The 20,758-nt window shown below is 36.9% G+C and overlaps 1 protein-coding gene and 1 pseudogene across 1 annotated transcript in view; both read right to left on the bottom strand.

Moving 5' to 3' along the window:
- DMD (dystrophin) overlaps positions 1 to 20,758 on the bottom strand; it is a 1,921,612-nt gene that overhangs the window by 1,813,973 nt on the left and 86,881 nt on the right. The window lies entirely within an intron of this gene.
- Positions 8,501 to 8,575, bottom strand: LOC121171905 (annotated as a pseudogene).

Here is a 20,758-nt window from a genome sequence, read left to right as displayed (position 1 = left end):
AAAAATACCTTTGAAATTTAACCTTTATTAGTATTTTGCACCTGCCATTTATCCATCACAACTCATTATTATTCAATATCTTCCTCCAAGATATAAAAAAGACAGTGTTATTCTAACCTTTAATCCTGTACACCATTTCCACATAGCAGTTAATTCACTGAAAATATATCCCAGGCCACTATCCTCCATATAACTATTAGTAATACAGAGGTGTCAAATAATCAAAACAACATTTTGTATATACAAACTATATTGCAGCAACTGTCCTGTACCAATACCCTAGGCACATTATACATTTTCTATTAATTTAATAGCTTATTAAATAAGAAAGATGTGTTTGCCTATATTGAAAAGAGTAACTCTACCTCATTATTTGCAAAGTTTTCCCAGTGGAAAATCCCACACACCTGAGTATATTCACACATATATGCAGAATGTATAAAACATTTATGCTTATATACAAGTAATTCTAATAAACCTACTTGCTTAATCAGTGAATTCAGCAAAATGAAAAGTTATACCACAGTAAGAGATATTTTTAGTTACTTTGTACTTACAACAGTCCTCCACTTCTTCCCACCAAAGCATCTGGAAAACAGGTAATTATCAAGGCAGGGATAACAATCTTGGTAAAAATTTCTTCAAACTTTATTGCTCCAGTAGGCTCAGGAACGAAGAGAAACCAAGAAACTTCAGCAGCTTTGAAAAACAGAAGTAACACTTCAAGTTCTCCTATGTGTTTTCCTCAGAAGGCAATCACCTCCAAGATCTGAGTCCTGTAAGGGGAAAGCGAGTGATCCCAGCACTGAGTGAGTCAACAGTTACTGATGCCAGGATATTGTAGAGGCCCCTGGATATTTCAAATTCCAGGACCTGCGCACAAGCAAGTGACCCGCCTTTTCTCTCAAGTTGGTTTCCCATAATAGGACTGCCCATGGACACTACATATAAGGTCGTGCTTCTAGCATGGCAAGCCTTGTGAATCCAAATAATGCTCAACTGCGTTGTGATTAGTATCCAAGCAGAATAGCCCAGTGAACATAGTACTTGCTCTCAAAGCCTGCCAAACACAAAAACCCTTCAGTAACAAACCCGAGCAAGATTCTCTATAGTCTCAAGTACATTTCTAAAACAACAGTAGAAAAGTTCTGATGCAGAAGGGATTTTTTAAAAATGATTTTCTTGTTCTTCCCCCTTTACCAATGCCCAAAACTTCAACCTAATAAACAAAAGAAATGCCCAGAAAATTCTATGCATTTGTTATGTATCCACTGTCTACCAAACTTAATGTTTTACCATCAGAACCAGTGGAAACCTGTATATTGATGATTCCAACAGCAAGAATAAGAGAAACAGCAATGGAATGTAGCAGCTGAGTGCTGAAGGCAGGACGTGTGTGAGCCTCCTGGGACAAGTTTTCTTCTAAAATAAAGAGCATTCAGAAGGGAGTAAAACATCTTCTAAAATGCTAAAGTTCAGTTGTGGTTATACTTGAACAAATTTTTTAGTAATGAGTGTTCAGTTTTTTTTGGTGTAGATTATTGACACACCATTCTCTTACATTAATGCTCAGCATCTGCTTTTCAGCGGAGGCTTTGCACTCCGTATCCATTGCAGTGCTTGATCCAGCATGTTCTAATCATACCAAGCCAAGCCTTCTTCATCTTCTTCCTCATTGTTATTTTTATGTATCAACTGAGCCCAACATTTACAAGAAACATTGGTAACACTTTCTAGAAAGATACTCTTTTCACAATCATAATAATCCCTGCTAAAGCTATTTGAGTGTTTTTATAGTGCCATTTGTTAAAGTGACAGACTCATTTTTCTGTGTCAAACTTTCCATTTCTTGGCACAGAAATAAATAATGGATATAGAATGACACACTGAATCAGACAACAATGTTAATGTTTATGTTAATAGTTAATTATAAATCTTATATTTAGGATGCCACCATCACAATATTGCTGTTTTGTCTGAAAATTCTATATAAAATAAAACATGAGGTCTAATTTTAATTATAGGTAATTTTATTTAAATTATTATGATTAAAAATAGATTTTAAACACTGTTTTCATAGATCACCTCATTTCCTCCCCATAGTGTGAAAATATAACTATCCCATAAAGCAAAATGAAATGTCTTAGGCCCATTTGTGATTCATATCTGTACGTTAGCAGAAATATCTCTTTGAACTTTTGGAGAAATAATCCCCATAATGCAACTTCATTTAATATCTTGTTCTTTGAGTTTCTATAAACTCATGTCTAAAGACAAGACATCTGTAGAGTTCTTCAGTCCACAAAACAGGGCATTCTGTATCACATGTGAACATCAAAGGAAGCAAGTATGCCCAAGCCCTGGAAAATCAGAAATTATTGAAGTATGACCCCGTACTCCACGTCTCACAGGTGAACTCCAGTGCTTGGTCAACTTTGAGAAATAATGAAGCCTGTTTCTAAAAATAACTGCAGTTCCAAATATACCAAAAATTGTGCCCAGGGTAATAATGTACTAAGGGCTGATGATGCCTATGGACACATTTGAACTGTCTTTCATCCTTATTCAGCAACCAGGGATTATTTGGCACCTATAACACCTTCTGCACAGTGTGGAAAGCATATACCTTCCTTAAGGTTTTATAATGTAGGTGGAAAGACAGCCTTAAAATGATGTAGAAAGCTGACAGGTATATAAGATGACATTTAACCCAAACAGTGAATTTCTGTAGAGACTTGGTCATTATTTTCCTGTGGCTCTCAGCCACTTATTTCTTTCACTTAGACCTTACAATAACTAAATCTGACAGATCTTTGGAGCTCCATGATAAAGATGACTGCTCAAGGAGCTTGTTCAAGTTTTCATTGTTAATAAATGGCCAATCAGGATTGTTAAAATTAAGTTTTTTGTTATAAAATAATTATAGGTTTTCAGGCAGTCACTATGAGCTATTGTATAGAAATCCTATGAGCCTTTCCCCTCTTTTTTACCCCCAAAGACTACAGGCTACATAACTATGATGCAATACTAAACTAGCAATTTGACATTAATACTATATGTGTGTGTATATATATATTTTTTTTCTATGTGCAGATTTTTTTCTTTCACAAGTGCAGATCTGTGTAGGCAGAATCTCAAAGTGCCAAACCATCTGATCAGCATAAGAAATTCCTCTTGCTATCCATTTAGAGTAACACTAACCCCCATCTCCATTTGTCCTAAAAGCTGACATCTACAAATTTCTTCTCTACTGCTATAAGCTTATCATTTCAAAAAGGTAGATAAATGGAATTATTCAGCATGTGACCTTTTCAGATTCACTTTTTTCATCCAGTGTTATTATAACTTTGTCATTCATGCAATTCTATCAAAGTTCTATAGTTTAACTATTAACTGTATGAAGGACATTTTGCTTATTTCTAGATTATACTCCAACAAATAAAGCTGCAAAATTATCATGTACCTCTCGTGACTATTCATGAAGGACATCCATTGTAAAACTAGAGGGGAAATCAATGGCGGGGGCTGGGGGAGGACCTTGGGGAAAGGCATGGGCAACTCCAGAGCCTATGCAGTTGTATCATGAAACAAAATAAAATATTTTTAAATGTAAAAAAATAAATCAATCATTAAGAGCATCATCACAATGCCATATGGCAAGTATATATTTAGTTGCCATTATTTTTTTAAGATACCAACAAGACATTTTCAAATATGACTGCACTATTTTACTTTTCCATCAGCAATGTTTGATCATGTCTTGATATCCTTACCAGCACTTGGAAAGCATTTATTTATTTATGAGACATAATAAACTCCTCTATCCACTGGTTCACTCAGATATCTGCAAAGCCCAGAGCTGGAAACTCTGTCCAAGTCTCTCATACCGAACTAAGCTATCCCTGCTGCCTTTGGGGGTCCACGATAGTAAGCTGATGGGACGGGCACTGGCTATCGCCTGGGCCCTAAAACACATGACACAGTGTCTTTTTTTCTTTAAAGATTTATATATTTTTATTGCAACGTCAGATATACAGAGACGGAGATCTTCCATCCGATGATTCACTCCCCAAGTGGCTGCAATGGCTGGAGCTGAGCCCATCTGAAGCCAGGAGCCAAGAGCCTCTTCTGGCTTTCCCAAGCAGGTGCAGTGTCCCAAGGCTTTGGGCCATCCTCAACTGCTTTCCCAGACCACAAGCAGGGAGCTGGGTGGGAAGCAGGGATTAGAACCAGCGCCCACATGGGATCCTGGTGTGATCAAGGCAAGGACTTAAGCTGCTAGGCTACTGCACCAGGCCAGTAACATAGTGTCATAATGATTTGGTCAAATACCTACACACACACACACAAACACACACTCACAGAGCACTTGATTTTATCACTTAAATTTGCCTTTTTAGCATTAATTGTTCAAGGTTTAATCACTGTGGCCTTAATTCAAATATCCTTGATGGGTAAATGGCATTGAAAATGGCTTATTTGCTATCTGAATATTCTATCTTAATTTTATGTGGTAAAAATATTTGCATGAGATATATCCTCTTCAGTTTTTAAGTGTACATACAGTATTACTGAGTAGATATAATAGCATACAGCAGAATCCTGGAATTTACTTCTTGCTTAGGTGAAATTGTTAGTCCATTAATTATTAACTCCCCACTTGCCCGTTCCTCCTTAATGTATTCTCTCTGTTCCTATGTTTTGCTCATTTTCTAATTGGGTTCCTTGGTTTTTTTTTTAATTGATGAATTTTGAGCATGCTTTACATAATTTAGATATCATTCCTTTGTTAAATATATGGTTTTCAAATATTTCCCCTCTGTAGCTGTTCTTCACGTCATCTAAGCAGACTACTGGTAAGCTAAAAGTTTCAATTTATTAAAATTATTCTGTTTTTTTCCTTTACAGATAATGATGTTGGTGTCAGGTCTAAGAACTCTTTTCATAGTTTGATATGCATTTTGTAGGACACAGATTTTAAATTTACACATAACATTTGTGTATGTCTATGAGGCACACTGTGAGATTTCAGATAAAGAATGCTTAATCAATCCGTACCTTTTCCACTTTTTCTTTTATCATTTATATTTCTTTCTACTTATGTTTTCACTTATGATTCACTTTGAGTTTTATAAGGTGTGTGATTCTTCTTCATATAGATAGCCAGTTGCTCTAGCATCACTATTGAAAATGCTGTACCTGGGCCTGGCACGACAGTGTAGTGGCTGAAGTCCTCGCCTTGCACACTCGGGATCCCATATGGGTGCAGGTTCTAGTCCCAGTGGCCCCGCTTCCCATCCAGATCCCTGCCTGTGGCCTGGAAAAGCAGTCCAGGATGGCCCAAAGCTTTGGGACCCTGCACTTGCATGGGAGACCTGGAAGAGCTCCTGGCTTCTGGCTTCGGATTGGCTCAGCCGTTGCGCTCACTTGGGGAGTGAATGATCGGATGGAAGATCTTCCTCTCTGTCTCTCCTCTCTGTATATCCACCTTTCCAATAAAAAAAGAAAATGCTGTCTTTCCTCCACTGATTTTTGATACTTTGCCAAAAATCAAATGGGAAAATGTGTTTGAGTCTATTTCTGAGATAAAGGTTCTGCCCTATTGATTTATGTTCACCCTTGTACCCGAAGCACTCCACCGTCACGGTAATTACTGCAGCCTCAGCAGGACAGGGATACTGCTGCTGCTTTAGTATTCATGTTCAAAACTGTTTTGGAAATTCTAGGTCCTTTGTCTCACTACACAAATTTTCAAATATGAATATTTAAAATTATTTTGCAAATCTTTCTACAGGAGATTTCGGCAACCCTTTGATAGGCATTGCATAACAGGTACATTTGCACAGAACATTTTTGTCACTATGAATCTTTGAATCCAGTACAATAGCATATATTTCCAATATTTGCATAATCAAATTTTGTTTGATCACATTGTGCTTTTGAACAATGTATTATCATATAATTTTATATTTGTGATATGTAGATACTATTACTGCCTGTCTGCATGTGACTACACAAACAAAACAACAAACATTCCAAACCAGTCTTTTTTTATGTGAATTTTAAATTTTATGGCACAAATCAGTAGAGTCTGGGATTCCCTTGCTCCCTAATTCCCATCCCCTGAATGATTTTCTTCATATTGTTACAATAGTATAGTTTCTCATAAGGAGTTACAATTCTATCACTCTCTTATTTAAGTGTGCCCTGACATTGCAGGTACAGACAACTTAAGACAGTCCAGCATCCCATTGCCCACACATGTCCAACAGTTGCACTGGGAGTCCATTTTATTTTGGAAGTAGGGATGTGTATTGCATTGTATCTTCACATCTCAAAGCCAGTATTAAAAAAAAAAAGACGAATTTTAAAATGCTTATAAGATTGCAGAGTATGCATATGCTTTCAAAATAATTTTAAATAAGATTAGAACTGTTTACCCACAAATTAATCAGCCCTATATTTTTTGAAGAATGCAAAGCATGTTTTAGGACTACAAAATCATGTATCAGCATTTAAAATTACTTTCTCACCATATAGTTTTATGAAACATGTTGTAAAATGAAGACTCATCTTTACTTATACACTTCCATATTACCTATTAATCCTTATATCATAAAACTTATGGCATAGAAATTAGAATGAATGGTAAACTTAAATGTGAACAAGAAGTGAATTTGTAAGTTATTAAAAACCATAAAGGTGTTAATTTATGTCAATTTGGAAGGATTGGGTCATTTCCCAAGCTAATTTAACTACTAGGCTCAATTTCAAGCATTATGATTAATACAGCTTTACAGGAAGTATATGCTAGGAACAAAGTCTTGATAGCTACATTTATATAAATCTCATACATTTCTTGATTTGGGAAAATCATTTTGAACTATTTATGTTCCCCTTCTCCATGGTGATTTCTGCTGCTTTAAATACTAAATATTGTCTAGCAGCATACATTACTTAGGTTTCAAAAAAATTCTCTTTAGATAAGTCCAGTGGGAAAATGTAGTTTATTGGCACTGACGCCAGAAAACATCTAACAGGTAGAATTCAGGTACTTTGATGATTTCCCATATAAATAAAAAACAACATGCTGAAGTTTGAATAGGATTAAAAGTACAGATTGGAGCTTATGTTGTAGCCCAGCAATTGAGCCATTGCTTGCAACACTACTGTCCTATATGAGTGCCTTCTGAATCAGCTGGTTGCTAATGGGACTGGGAAGTCAGGAAAACGTGATTGATGCACTTGGGCCTCTGTGAACTCATGGAGACCTGCCTGGAGGTCCAGGCTCCTGGACTTGGCTTGGCCCAGCTTTGACCATGCTGGTCATTTGGGCAGTGAACCAGAAGATGCAGAGGGTCTCTCTCTTTCTCTCTTTCTGTATCTCTGTCCCTGTGTGTGTGTGTGTGTGTGTGTGTGTGTGTGTGTGTGTGTGTGCGCGCGTGTGTAAGTTCCTATCCCTCTGTAACTCTGCCTTTCAAATAAGTAATTAAATCTTTTCATAAATACATACATTAATTCGGAAGAAATGAACTCATTTTCTGTGTTACATCTCCCAGCCTCCTAAATACAGTACAAATTCCATCTACTTATGTCTTAGGCCTTCAATTTATTTCATCAGCTGTTTGCAGCATATAGAGTCATTGTAATTTTCATAGGTTCATAAAATTATTTCATAAAATTATTTAACTTTTTAGAATCACTGTAAGTAACTACATTCAACATTTTCATTTTCAGTAGTTTATTGCATATATATATACAAGTCTTAAAATACATATATGCTATATATATGCCTTAAAATAGTATTTTATTATAATAAGAATTTATTGTGCCATCTGCCCTTTCAATAGATTTTAAATTAATAATGCAATCTTTTAAATCTGTAGTTACAATGATATAGGACAGGTCTCTAAATTTATTCTTCCAGCACAACCAGAATTTATATATACTGATTAGCATTGAATTTTTGTATAATGATCTTGTATCTTGAGTCATTACTGAACATATTATTGAGCTCATTATTTTGAAGAGTATAATAATCTCTCTTTTTTTAAAAGATTATTTATTTATTTATTTTTTATTGGAAAGGCGGGTATACAGAGACGAGAGACAGAGAGGAAGATCTTCCGTCCCATGATTCACTCCCCAAGTGAGCACAATGGTCGATGCTATGCCGATCCAAAGCCAGGAGCCTTTCTGGGTCTCCCACGCGGGTGCAGGGTCCCAAAGCTTTGGGCCGTCCTCGACTGCTTTCCCGGGCCACAGGCAGGGAGCTGGATGGGAAGCGGGGCTGCCAGGATAGAACCGGCGCCCATATGGGATCCCGGGCGTGCAAGGCGAGGACCTTAACCACTTGCGCCACCGTGCCAGGCCCAATACTCTCTTTTTTAAAGATTAATTTTTATTGGACAGTCAAACATACAGAGACGGGGAGAGACAGAGAAGCTCCTCTGTCCACCGATTTACTCTCCAGGTGGTTGCAACGGCCTGAGCTGAGGTGATCCATGTGCAGGGGGCCATGCTAATCTTCTCTGTATCATTCCAATTTTAGTATATGTGCTGCCGAAGTGATCATGAGCTGAGAACTCCAGAGCCAGGAGTCTGGAGCCTCCTCTCGGTCTCTCACGCCGGTGCAGGCTCCTAAGGCTTTGGGCTGTCCTCAACTGCTTTCCCAGGCCACAAGCAGGAAGCTGGATGGGAAGTGGAGCAGCTGGGACATGAACCTGCTCATATGGAATCCCTTAGCTTGCGAAAGTGGGATTAGCAAATCAAGCCATCACGCTGGGCCCATTACATAATTTTTATAGGTTTTTACAATTTTTTTGAAGTTGAAGAATTTCTCAGTTCCTATTTTTCCTTCAGTGTCTATTATGAATTAATTTTGAATTTTGTCAAACTTTGTATTGTACGGTATCAATTGATATGAAATGATTACACTCTTATCCTCTTAATACAATGTGTCAATTTATGTTAGGGAGTTCATCTCCACCCTACAAACTGTGTTTGTCTGCAGTTTTCTTGTTTGTTCACCTTTATATTGTACTTGTTCTGGTATCACTACTTCTTGTCTTGTAAAATATATTTGGAAGTGTTGCCTCCTTTTCTATTTTATGGAAGTTGACAGTTCTTTGCTTTTATCACTTGAAAAATGTCATGCCATTTCCTTCTGGCTTCCGTGGCTTCACATAAAAAATCCTTTGTTGTTTGAACTTTTTTTTGCCTATAGATAGTTTCCTTTCTCTCTTACTGCTTTTAAGATTTTGTCTTTTTCTTTATCACTGGTTTTCAGAAGTTTGACTGCTAGTGGTCCAAGCATGGCTTTCTTACAGTTTAGTGTGTCAGCTAAGTTCTTTGAACCATACAATATTGTTTTCTTACCAAATTTGTTTTGTTCCCTAGCTATTATTTCCTTAAGTACTTGTCCAGGAATGCTTTGTATTTTTCTCTCTTCATGACTGCATGGCATGGATCACAGATTTTTAATTGTAATTCCACAGGTCATTGAGGCTTTGTTTACTTTTTATTAGTTTATTTTCTTTCCAGTTGATACTGTACAATTGTTACCATTCTAGCTCTTCTCTTCCCTCCTGCTGCTAAAATCATCTGTAGCATTTTATTTTTTCAGTATTAAAATTGCACCTTATTCTATATGTATTGTTTTTCTACCTATGATTTCTTCTATTCTACTTGTAAGGAAATTTGAAATTGCTGTTAAAACTTTTTTGGTAATAGCTGCTTTAAGATAATCAGCAGATAATCCAATCATTCTTGTAATGGCAGTACAGGTGACCACTGATTCTATTTGTTTCATTTCATTAGAGTTGATCCGCTCACGGCATCTGGAGAATATCATTAATCAAATACGGGGTCATACTGAAATCCGGTTTAGCTGGCATACTCTGGCACTGCTCTTGCAGGGGGGTGCTGCCTTTTAACTGTTGGGTGGGGGTGTAAGTTTAGGTTCCTCAATCAAGCTGTTTTGATACCCCAACTTATTTTTATTTGCACCAGTGTTACTTGCCTTGACGTGTCAATTAAAATAGTAAAAGTTTGAGGAACAAACCAGTGGATGGACAATCTATAGCTCTCTGTTTCTGTGCTTTTGAAATAAGACATTGAATTGAATAGAAGAGAGAGAATAGGATAGTAACTGGTATCTGGATTCTTATGAGTTCAATTTTACAGTTTTTTGGAATTTCTTACACAAGACAGAAAAAGCAGAGCTACAGCGCATGAAAACAAGAACAGAAATTAATTCATATTTTCACAGACAATATTGTCCAAGACACGGAATTATTTGATTTCAAGACTTGATGTATATATATTAACATTTTTTCTAGGGTCAAGAAAGAAAATCTCCTTACAAATGTATCTAAGACTCAAACCAACTATGTGCTGCCTAGTTTTTATATAGTCCCAATCATATTATGAAGTCAATGTGTAGGCAATAAAGAAAGCTTTTAAAGATTTTTCAATGAAGGAAAGGTATTATGAATACAAAGAAATTAAATACACTGGACATAGTGAACTAAGTAGCAGTAACATATTGCCTTTTTTTTTTTTTTCCTATCAGTGCAGATGCTAGCAGAAACTACATGGCATATTCTAAAGCATTTAAAGGGGCCAGCACTGTAGTGCGTAGGTGAGATGCTGGTGTCCCATAGAGGCATTTGTTGGACTACAAAATGCTCTACTTCCAATCTAGCTCCCCGCCCATGTGCCTGGAAAAATAGGAGAAAGTGGCTCAAGTACCTGGACCCCTCCACCCTTACAGGAGACTCTTACTGAAATCTAAGAATTTCCCTTTGGCCCAGTCAAGCTCCAGGTGTGGCCATTTGAGGAAGAAACAAGGAGATGGGAAAATTTATTTTCTTTCTCTTTCTCTCCTTCCCTCCTCCAATTTCTTCCTCCCCACTTCCCTCTCAGTCTCATAATACTGCCTTTTGGATAAATAAATAAGAGCCTTAAAATATTTATTTAAAATAAAAAAATTATGAAAAAAACTGTGATTAAAACTATATCCAGGCTAATAGGATCAAACAGCATACAGTGAGTAACAGGAAGCAGCAAGAGTGCAGATTCATTTATCAATTCAGACTTAATGTGCCAAGGTGAGGGACTACCAATGTTGGAAAAACAACACAAAAGCACATTCACCACTAGGACATCAGCAAGGAACGCAAGTGGGGGAGTTCCTTAACCTTGTTTTCCCTCCTGTTCTCTGATCTATTGCTATTGCCACACGATTTGCTGAAAGGTTTGTACACAAAAGGTCTTGGTGACAAAGATGAAGAGGTATAAACTTCCCAAGAAAGAGCAGAGCAGAAAATTGCAAAATTGGTGTCGTAGTGAGGGGTAAGTCCACTGACACGACCAAGGAATTACTTGTACATGGGTGTGACCTTATCATATCGATCTGGGAAGGATATTGAGCACCACTGTGATACCCAAGTGGAAAATACGATCAGGGATAAACAAACAGACCTTATCTAACCTAGCCACTGTCCTCATATTCGACCTTACATTATAATAATCTAACTCCCCTGATATTATCTCATGTGCTTTCTTGGCATTGCATCTCAGATTATTAGAAAAATTCATCATATGCAATCTCCTAGCATTTAGCTTTGTTGTATAGTTGCAGTAGTAAAGCAAAACAAAACAAAACAAAAACCTGGATATGTGTAATGTGGATCTGCGTTGTTGGAATGCAGACTCCATCAAAACTGTTGTTTCTTTGCTTATAATTGCTTCATCTCCATTGTCTCACTTTGAGAAATAAATACAATTGCCACTGCTTGCAACATTTTGTTTTCAAATCATGGGTCTGTGTGTGACATGTTTAAGCTTACATTAGTTATGAAGTTTTTGGGGTGTGTGTGTGTGTGTGTGCGTGTGTGTGTGTGTGTGCACATGTGTGAATTGAACTTCCTTTCATCTCTGCTTGTAGTTTAATCATATGTATGGACCTTCACTATTCAGCTGCAAACTTCTTGTTAAGAATTTGTTACTAGTATGCTAACAACTTTGCTTACCAAAAGCACACTAGGGTTCCACCATTGTGGCTCAGTAGGTTAAATCATTTAGATGCTGGCATCCCTTCTCAGAGTGTTGGTTAGAGTTCTGGTTTCTCTGCTTCCAATCCTGCTAAGGTAACTGAGAAAGCAGCAGAACATTCAAGAAGAAAATAATAAATACAGCTGAAACCAGTGAAAGTAAAAATAGGAAAGAACGGAAAAATGATGAGATAACAACATAATATTTCTATAGATCTGGAAGATATAAAAAAGATATTGACAAAATACTCTGGACAATTCTTCACACAAATATTTTACAATCTAGAAGCAATATACTCATTCATGCTTTTTATTTCTGGAAACAAATGCCTGCAAATCACTCAATATGATACAATCATATAAGTATAAAGAAAATGCAACTCATAACCTAACTTTTCTAAAAAAAACAAAGACTTATGGTCAATAGTTTACCTGAAAAATGTAACCAAATGTTTAAGGAAGCAACAGCAATCACAGAATTTCTTTTTCACAAAACATAAGAGAAGCTAACAATACAGGGTACATTTAATTAGTTCAAGAAAATCCTCTTCCAGGGTCTGGGGAGTAGCCTGGTGGCTAAAGTCCTTGCCATGATCCCATATGGACACCTGTTCTAATCCCGGCAGTCCTGCTTCCATCCAGCTCCCAGTTTGTGGCCTGGATAAGCAGTCGAGGACGGCCCAAAGTCTTGGGACCCTGCACCCACATGGGAGACGAGCAAAAGGCTTCAGGTTACTGGCTTTGGATCAGCTCAGCTCTGGCCGTTTTGGCTGCTTGGGGGATGAATCAATGGAAATAAGACTTTCCTCTCTGTCTTTCCTCCTCTCTGTATATCTGATTTTCCAATTAAAAAAAATCTTAAAAAAGAATGAGTACAAAAAAAAGCATAGATAGGGAAAAAAAAAGAAAAAAGAAAATCCTTGTCCAGAAAGACTATAAGACACAATAGAAACATAAACGAATATACCTTCTATAGCAGTGGGAAATTTCTTAACAAAATTTAAGCATAAATGTTGCGTAATACCTAAAAAGTCTGATCCAGCGATGCAAATCTAATTGTATATTTGGAGTTTATCACAATTTACTATATCAGCAATTTAGAAGAGAAAAATCACATAATCTGACCAATGGATGAATGCATACAGAGGAAGAGTCTGACAAATTTTAATATCTATTCCGGAAACAAATTATGTAAAAAACTTCTCGAGGGAACATCACCCAATTATGAAGAACATTTACATGAAATCTACAGGAGATTTCTTCGTAATATTGAAAGATCAGATAAGTTTCTCCTAGTATTCAAACAAAGCAAGCATGTCCACCGTTGTTACTCTTATTCAGCACACTACGGGCCAGAAGAGAAAATGCATGTAGATGGTTTGAAAACAAAACTTCCAAATAATCATCAAAAAATCTCATAGTAATGAATTTATCAAGGTAGCAGGATACAAAGTAAAATTTAAAAATCATTTGAAGCTATTTATATTAGCATCACTAATAGTAAGAATCTTAGGTATCAAACTCATCAAATGTGTACAGTATTTCAGGAGAAAAGCTAAAATATTCTGGTGAAAGAAATCAGAGAATTTCCATAGTCATGGACAGAAGATTCACCCTTGTTATGGTGTCACTTTTCTACAGATGTAATGCAGTGACAATTAAAACTTTACTGAATTATTTTATAAACATTGAAATGCTATCTTAAAGTTTACATGAAGAGACAAAAGAGCTACATAAGCTAATATAATATTGAAGAGCAGGAATGAAGTTAGAGGAAGGTCAGACTTCACAACTATAGTAATCAAGAGAGAATGATATTGGCAAAAGAACAGCTAAAAAGATCAATTTGTCAGGATTTAGAGGCCAGCTACACACACACACACACACACACACACACACACACATATGTATGTACGTGTATACATATGTTCATCTTAGTTTTTATAAAGGAGCAAAGGAAATATATGACAGAAAATAGTATTTCCAACAAATGGTGCTTGAACAGGACATACATAGGCTGAAAAAAAACCCCACCAAATCGATAAACATACCTTGTTCCTTTCAGAAATGATACCACAAAATGAACCACAGACCTAAGCATACAATGCAAAATGTAAAACTCTGAGAAGAAGGCACCGACAAAATGTGGATGATCAAAGATTTGACCTATGAAAGACTGAATAATAATGACAATTCCTATTAGCATTACAAACATACAGAGCACTCCCATTATCAAATACTGGTGAGGATATAGACAAACAGTACTGCTTATTTACTGCTCACGGTATGCCCATTTTGGAGAATTACATGGTGAATTTTATGAAATTCAATGTACTGTTAACATGTAAATTGAACTTCAACAAAATTTTGAACATTTGATTTGTAAAAGTTTGTGCAAAGGAGGTAGCGAAAACACAAAATACACAATGGGGAAAAAATCTGTAAGGAATATATCTGATCCTTGACAACTAAAAATACAATTTTCTAGTTCAGGAAGAGTATAAACACGTACATGAGAATAATGTGAATTCTGGGTGTCTTCTAGACAAAATATTTAGAATCTTGGAAAAATGGACTCTAAATGCCCTCTTACCATTGCTTCAATTCAAAACCAATTCACAGGCACATTGATTGAAAGTCTGGACCAAGTTATTATTATATAGGAAAGAGTAACAGAAACAATATATATCTGTGTGGATGGTGGCATTTAGATTTAACTTTTAGGCTCAAATACAGATACTTTCCGATTTTTTTCCCTTTAAAATATAAAGGCAATAAAAACCCACCACATGTCAAAAATATTTATTCTGTTCTTAATACCACCAGCTTTTGTCCATAGTTAGATGAAATTTTTATCCTGATAAGGTTTTTCTGAATACTAAGTTGATAGTGTGAAGGGGAAAAAATGAGAATAAAAGAGTCAAAGATGGCAGGCTCTAGAATTTGAGGATGATCTTAACTTTTGCATATTTCCAAGTACGTGATCAGGTGAAAGCCTCACCAGCGTTTTTGAAGAGCTCAATAAAATGCAGGAGCCCAAAGCTTAAGCTTCAGTTGCTTCCTGATCTAGATCTGCAGAGCAGAGAAAGCATGACATTTCTGTAGCAGATGAAACCGGGTGTGCTATTTTCTCTGGTATGTGTTGAGAGTTAGAAGAGGAGAGGAGATGGGGAGGGAGGGGAGGAGATGGAAAAGGAGAGGGCAAATTAGTGGCACCTATTTTGAATTTCTTCCTGCAGAACGCAAAATCATAAATAGAAAAAAAGTCACACAACTAATGACCACTCATAATTTGGTGTAAACATTGTTCTGGGTTCATCAGAAAAGGATTTATCCCTTAAGCCTGAAAGAGAACCTCTCTTTGAAACCATATAAAGTATTTTCTTTGAGTTTGAATAAGGTATCAAAAATGGACTAAATCTAGAGGGAGCTTTTTTTTTTTTTTTTTTTTTAAAAAAAAAAGGTTTATATGCCAAAGCTCCATTCCATTTGATTTTTTAAGAAAGAAAAAATTCTAAAATCTGGCTTCTTGAAAACTTGCCTTTAATCTATATCACACTGAACATCATTGCTTAAAATACTACAAAATATGTCAGATTCAAAAGGTATCTCAAAACTATAGAGTTCATGTTTTCTCAAACATTTTAAATCAGTATTTTTAATATTTGAGATGCGGAGAAAGAACAAGAGCAAGCGCGCAAGCATTCTCATCCATTGATTAATTTCCCAAACACCCACACTGGCCTGAGGCATGCGGTTCAAACTGGACTCAGGAACTCAGTCCAGTTCTCTTAGCAGGGCAGCATACATCCAAGTACTTGGCTAGGGTTGCATTAGTAGGAACATGGCATGAGGAGCAGAGTCTGGTCTCAAACCACCATATTCCAAACAATATGGGATGCCCTGGGTCAAATATCCCCTTCCGCAAACATTTTAAAGGACTGAGTCTTTTTTTTTTTTTAAATTGCAAAGTCACATATACAGAGAGGAGGAGAGACAGAGAGGAAGATCTTCCATCCGATGATTCACTCCCCAAGTGACCGCAATGGCTGGTGCTGTGCTGATCCGAAGCCAGGAGCCAGGAGCTCCTCTGGGTCTCCCACACGGGTGCAGGGTCCCAAAGCTTTGGGCCATCCTAGACTGCTTTTCCAGGCCACAAGCAGAGAGCTGGACGGGAAGCAGAGCTGCCGGGACTAGAACCAGCACCCATATGGGATCCTGGTGCGTTCAAGACAAGGACTTTAGCTGCTAGGCCATGGCGCTGGGCCCAGGACTGAGTCTTTAAAGGACTGAAAAGCCTTCAATCTTCAGGGTTATGTTTACTGCTTTATTTCATTTTGCCTATTAAGAAGGCTGGTAAGCTATTGAGTCCAGTTATATGTACATGTATGTATGTACATATATATATGCATTATATCATTTTCCTTATTCTATTTGTTTAAAAAACTATATGTCTCGCCTCATGTTTGTAAATGAGGTACCACTGAGGATTTTAACATTCTGAGGTAATACCTTTAAAATCTTGAAAAGAGAGCAAGACAGAACACTAATGTTCTCATCTTTTAAAAGAAGACAAAAGAAGTTTTGGGAAAAGGGCTTGCTCAATAAATTCCCAATTTGAAAACAGGAATCAGATAATTCAATTGGCTTCACAAAAGATGGTTTATAGAAAACTAACAGATCTGTGGTTTCAGATTGCACCAAGGGCAGCAGCTAAGTCCATTAGGAAGGGTGAACGGCATTAGGCTCACACCTCTACCTACCTTGATCACTTAGAGATTTTCCTCAGCTTTTAAGAAAAGGAAATGAATTTGTATCAATAGCCTTGTGAAGCCAAAATTGAACTCCCAGTTAGGGGAAAGTCTTTTGTTGATTGAGGGAAGGGTTTATATTATATGTTTTTTACTCCCATTCCAGTGTTTGCTTTTCTTACAGGTGGGGCAGTTATCTTTTAAAAGAGTATATTCAGTCCCTCCTTCATAGGTATTATAACATCGCTGTTATACATTTATTCATAAGCTCTAATAACTCAATTCTTTTCATAGCTATTATTGTGTTGAATAGTCATCTACTAAATCAAGCAGGAACAAGAAAATTGAATGGTTTTATGTTCATTTGTTCTGTTTCTAATATATTTCCTTTTTAAATGTAGATCCAACTTCTGACCTTTAGCTTGATTTCTGTCTGAAGTTATTCTTCTGACATTCCTTGCAAGGCAGGGCTATCCAGCAACAAATTATTTCACTGATAAAGAATTCCAGTTTTTTTTTTTAATTTATGGAAAACCTTGAGAGATTTTGCTGCCCTCGCTTCTGGCTGTCTTAGCAAAGTCTAGTTTCCCCATTTCTTAGTTGTGCTCTGTCATTGTGAGACTGGCTCCTGTACACTGAAAGGTCTCAGCTTCTTTGCTGAGTGGTAACTTGTCAGTTTTCATTGATGTGAAGCACTAACATGGAACATAAAGGCTATAAGAGCAAGCGGCATTTCTTCCCATCTGCCTCTAGCCTCTTTATTTCTCACAGAGGCAACCTATATCCCTAAACTATTCTTTGAATTAACCAATTTATTTGAAAGTTAGAGTTACAGAGAGAGGGAGATAAACACAGACTTTTCATTCACTGTTTTAATACTCAGAGATCTGCAACATTTCTTGTTGTTGTTGTTGTTGTTAAAGAAAGAAATTGGGTCCAGCACTGTAGTATCCTGGCTAAAGTTCTTGTCTTGGATGCCCCAGGATCCCCTAGGAGTGCCTGATCATGTGTCCCAGCTGCTCCACTTCCCATCCAGCTCCCTGCCTGTGGCCTGGGAAAGCAGTCAAGGATGGCCCAAAGCCTTGGGACCCTGCACCCCTGTGGGAGACTCAGAAGAAGCTCCTGGCTCCTGGTTTCAGATGGGCTCAGGTTGGCTCACTGCGGCCACTTGGGGAGTGAACCAGCACATGGAAGGTCTTTCTTCCTGTCTCTTCTTCTTCCTGTAAATCTAGCTTTCCAATAAAAGAAATAAAACTTAAAAAGAAATCGCTTATTATTATAATTAATCTCTTTTTTAAGAACACAAAAGAGTAGACATTAAATTTTTGAAAAGCAAAAATTTTTTTGAATGAATGAAAATGAAAATAAAAATAGCAAGCCTCTTTTGATGTAGCAAAATAGTATTAAAGGCCTATTGATTTTATATTTTGCATGAAGGTTGCCTTATATCAGACAGAACATAAGATATTTGTCCTTTTGGGATTTACTTGTTTCACTGAGATGATGGTCTTAGTTGGGACCATTTGGATGCAAACGGTAGAATTCCACTCTTTTAATGGCTGATTCAATGGAGTAGCTGTACCATAGTTTCTTCATTCACTCTTCATTGAACAGGTATCTGGGTTGTTGCCATATCTTTGCTATTTAAATTGTGCCGTGGTATATATAGGATTACAAATCCCTTTCTCGTATGCAGATTTCATTTCTTTTGGATATGTTCCCAGAAATGGGATTTTTTTAGGAAAACAAATGAAGTAATCTTCAATACATAGGAATTGAGAAACATTTCTTTGAAAAATCACCAAAAGCACAGGCAAAGACAAAATAAACAAATGGGACTACATCAAGCCAAGATGTTTCTGTACAGCAAAGGAGATAATCAACAAAGTGAAGAAGCAACCAACAGAATGGGAGAAAATCTTTGCAAACTAATCAACCAATAGGGGAGTAATACTCAGGATTTACAAAAAGCTTCAGAAACTCAGGGACAGGGGAAAAAAACTGTGAAGAAATGGGCAAAGGAAATGAACAGATACTTGTCAAAAGAACAAGTTCAAATGGATAATAAACATATGAAAAGATGCTCAGGCTTCCTAGTTATTACAGAACTACAAATGAAAACTACATTGAGGGCCCGGCGCAGTGGCGCAAGTAGTTAAGGTCCTCACCTTGCACGCCCGGGATCCCATATGGGCGCCGGTTCTATCCCGGCAGCCCCGCTTCCCTTCCAGCTCCCTGCCTGTGGCCCGGGAAAGCAGTGGAGGACGGCCCAAAGCTTTGGGACCCTGCACCCGTGTGGGAGACCCGGAAGAGGCTCCTGGCTTTGGATCGGCATAGCATCGACCATTGTGCTCACTTGGGGAGTGAATCATAGGACGGAAGATCTTCCTCTCTGTCTCTCCTCTCTGTATATCCGCCTTTCCAATAAAAAAAAAATAAAAATAAATCTTAAAAAAAAACCTACATTGAAGCTCCACCTAATTCAAGTGAGACTGGCCTATATTCAGAACTCATTCAGAAGAATACTCGCTGATGTGGGGAAAAGCTACACCCCTTCACTGTTGGAGGGTCTCCATCACTATGGAGGTCAGTATGGAGAGCTTTAACAGTCTCTCTTAAGAACTTAATATTTTCCAATTTAAAATTGTGTGTGTGTATACATATATGCATATATATATATATATATACCAAAATTGTGTAGTCCTTATATTTGAGGTGAAATAAATAATAGTTTGATGAAGTTATGATGAATCATATTAATAAGTTAAAATATTACAGTAGGAGCTGAAAGTTGAGGCAGAGGTTCAGAAATCAATCTGTGTTACACTTAAAGTTCTGATGAAAGATAAAATAGAATTTTTAAAAATTCCTGATTTTACAAGAGATGGATTTTAATCTCATCTAATCACATAAGACATAAAGAACTTGACAATTTGCTCCACATGTAGCAGATGATGGTATGCAAGAATTGAAAATAAATATTACAGGACTAAAGAAAAAGCTGTGTTAATATCTATGCTGAAACAAGAAATGATTTTTTTTTTCTTAAAAAATTTGCGCAATCCACTTCATCATTCTTTGACACAAGAGGAACAAGCATATGACATGCTGTATTATCTTTTCCAAAATATTATGCCATGTAAGAAACCCCAGAGACCCTCCCAAGAAGTCCTTATTTTTTAAAAGAATTATTTTATTTTTATTGGAAAGTGAGATATACAGAGAGGTGGAGAGAAGGAGAGGAAGATCTTCTATCTGATGACTTATTCCTCAGGTGACCTCAACGGCCAGAGCTGCAGTGATTCAAAGTCAGGAGCCCAGAACCTCTTCTGGGTCTCCCACAGGGGTGCAGGATCCCAAGGCTTTCGTCTGTCCGTGATTGCTTTCCCAGGCCACAGGCAGGGAGCTGGACGGGAAGCAGGGCTGCCGGGATTAGTCCATATGGGATCTCAGTGTATGCAAGACAAGGACTTTAGTAGCTAGGCGACCGAGCCAGACCCGACATCCTTCTTATTTTAAAAATTATAGTATCTGCAATGATTTTTTTGATTAGTGTTCTTAAAAGAAATTGCAAATAAAATTTTAAAATGTGATTTTATTACAACTCAAGAAGATTTGCATCATTTAAAATTTCAAATGTCTATTTCCAGTTAATTATTTGAGCAACTGTTCCCAATAATACTTTCCAATGATACTTTGCAAACATATCTATGTAGTGGTGCATCTTAATTTTGTGAGACATAGATAATCCGTCATGAGTTTTAGAATATAAGTTAATGATAGGAAAAAACTAGAAATTGCAAGGGAAATATGCAATGTGTGTATGTGTGGGCACATATATTTTTAATGTTAATAAATGGAATAATTGTTCAATCAGAAAGCAATACTGAGGTTTACCACAGCAATTTTTGAGGGAGATGACATGAAAAATGCTACGTTATGAAATTTAGT

Source organism: Ochotona curzoniae, unplaced genomic scaffold (genome assembly GCF_017591425.1).
Source record: "Ochotona curzoniae isolate NIBS_2020 unplaced genomic scaffold, NIBS_Ocur_1.0 contig_1274, whole genome shotgun sequence".
NCBI lineage: Eukaryota > Metazoa > Chordata > Mammalia > Lagomorpha > Ochotonidae > Ochotona > Ochotona curzoniae.
Note: the sequence above shows the minus strand (reverse complement) of the source record. Positions and strands in the feature narration are given on the sequence as shown.